This window comes from Palaemon carinicauda, chromosome 20, assembly GCF_036898095.1.
Source record: "Palaemon carinicauda isolate YSFRI2023 chromosome 20, ASM3689809v2, whole genome shotgun sequence".
Classification (NCBI taxonomy): domain Eukaryota; kingdom Metazoa; phylum Arthropoda; class Malacostraca; order Decapoda; family Palaemonidae; genus Palaemon; species Palaemon carinicauda.
In genome coordinates, this window is record NC_090744.1 from 94,089,566 (window position 1) to 94,092,492 (window position 2,927).

Below are 2,927 nucleotides of genomic sequence, written 5' to 3' on the forward strand. Positions count from 1 at the left end.
GGCAAGGTAAGGTAAGGCTCTCTCTCTCTCTCTCTCTCTCTCTCTCTCTCTCTCTCTCTCTCTCTCTCTCTCTCTCTCTCTCTCTCTCTCATACTGTTTTAAAGTCTTTATGCATATTTTGCAGGCATCATATTGCTTGCAAGTCTCTCTCTCCTTATCTTCAAAATGTTTGAAGACATGGCATTTGAGTTATTATTGCCCCACGAGAGTACATCTGGTAAAAGCTACCCACTTTTATTTCATATAGCTATAAAATATATTTGGACCGAAAATTAAAATCTTCTGTATTCAGTCGATAATTTAATCAAAGTCTTTGACTTTCTTGTTATATTCAAGACCTTCTTTAGGCGAATTCATAGGATTCTGTGTGATGACTTCTTACATAAATACATACATATAATATATATGTATGTGCGTGGATTAACATAGAAAGACCATACACAGACACAAGTGATAGGGCATGTTTGAAGCTTTTGTTTTTCAGTACACTAGTAAAGGCTGATGATGGCAATGACGATAATAATATATGTATATATATATATATATATATATATATATATATATATATATATATATATATATATATATATATATATGTATATATATATATATATATATATATATATATATATATATATATTTATATATATATATATATATATATATATATATATATATATATATATATATATATATATATATATATATCTCGCCAGTTAAAGAACCCTTTCCTTACTGACCAGGAAATGCCCTCAGCATTTTCATTACCCGGCCTCGGTCGTCATAAATGTCTTCTTGCTTTTACGAAATGATCATCAGCGGGATTTATCGTGACGGCCCTCGCCAATGATTCAGTCCGTCTTCATTTACATATCTGGCCATCTATCTACCCGTCCTGAGTATTAATTCGTCTTAAATTATGGAGGTAGGCTACTTGAAGTTGCTCCATTGTAAGCAACGCGTAAAAATGTTAAAAATTGGTAAAAAATATGACAAGTTAATGGTCGTATTTTTGTATTCTTCTTCCTTGGTGAATCTCTTATATTTACTTCACCTATGTCTCTTTCAACCAAGTCCGTTACCTCTAACTACGTCTCATCCACCTACTTATGTTCCGCTCACATACTTACGTTTCTTTCCCCTACCTATGTTCATTTCCCTTACTTATGTTCATTTCCCTTACTTCTGTCCCATTCCCCTACCCATGCTTCGTTCCACTACCTTTGACCTTTTTCCAAACCTTTGTCCCTTTCCCCTATTTACTTCCTTTTCTCCTACTTACGTTCTTTACCCTTAACCATGTCTCTTTCCTAATTATGAGGGACTGGTTGCTTACTTTCAACAACAAACCTACCCAAATTGAAGATTAGTGCTTAGTTTCAATCCAAAAACCCTGCAAGATGACGATTAGTTGCTTAGTTTCAACGTCAAAAGCACCAGATGATGAGTGGTTTAAGGGTTTAAAGGTTTAAAGGCCACTCATGAATGACAGGGCAAGGGACTGTGACATTACCCAATCGAGTAGGACAATGCCCTGGAGATTGACCATATATACATATGATTAGCGCCCAAGGCCCCTTTCTACCAAAGCTAGGACCAAGGAGGGCCTGGCAATGGCTGCTGATGACTCAACCGATAGACCTATAGGCTCTCCAAAACACCCAATATTTAGCTCACAAGGATGGTGAGGGTGTAGCAACCAAAGAAACTAACAAGTTTGAGCGGGACTCGAATCCCAGTCTGGCATTCACCAGTTAGGGACATTACCACATCGACTTAGTTTTAACCCCAAAAGCCTTGCAAGATGACGAGTGGTTGATTATTTTCAACTGCAAAAGCACCAGAAGATGACGAATGGTTGCTTAGTCTCAACCCCAAAAGACCCGCAAAATAATGAATAGTAGCTTAGTTTCAATACAAAAAGCCCTGCAAGATGACGATAAGTTGCTTAATTTCAACAACAAAAACTGCAAAATGAGGATTGGTTGCTTAGTTTCAACCCCCAAAAGCCCTGCAAAATGACTAGTTACATAGTTTCAACACCACAAGGCCTGATATATGACAAGTGGTTGCTTAGTTTCAACCACAAAAGCCCTGCAAGACAATGAGTGGTTGCTAAGCTTCAACCCAAAACGCCCTGCAAGATGATGCATGGTTGCTTAGTTTCATGCACGAAATCCCTGCAAGGTGACTAGTGGTTGCTAAAGTTTTCATCCCCAAAAGCCCTGCAACATAACGAGAGGCTATTTAGTCTCAACCACAAAAGCCCTGCAAAATGTCAAGCGGTTACTTAATTTCATCCAAAAAGCCCTGCAAGATCACGAGTAGTTGTTTAGTTTCAACCACAAAAACCCTGCAAGATGACGAGTAGTTGTTTGATTTCAACCACAAAAGCCCTGCAAGATGAAGAGTAGTTGCTTAGTTTCAACCACAAAATCCCTGCAAGATGACAAGTCTCTTGTTTAGTTCCAACAACAAAAGCTCTGTAAGATGACGAGTAGTTGTTTAATTTCTACCTCAAAAGACCTGCAAGATAACAAGTAGTTGTTTAGTTTCAACCACAAAAGCCCTGCAAGATGATGATATGTAGTTTAGCTTCAACCACAAAAGCCCTGCAAGATGAGGAGTAGTTGTTTAGTTCCAACAACAAAAGCCCTGCAAGATGACGAGTAATTGTTTATTGCAACCGCAAAAGCCCTGCAGATGACGAGTAGTTGTTTAGTTTCAACCACAAAGCCCAGCAAGATGACAAGTAGTTGCTTAGTTTCAACCACAAAGCACTGCAAGATGATGAGTAGTTGTTTAGTTTCAACCACAAAAGCCCTGCAAGATGACGAGTAGTTGTTTAATTTCAACCACAAAAGCCCTGCAAGATGATGATAGTTGTTTAGTTTCAACCACAAAAGCCCTGCAGATGACAAGTAGTT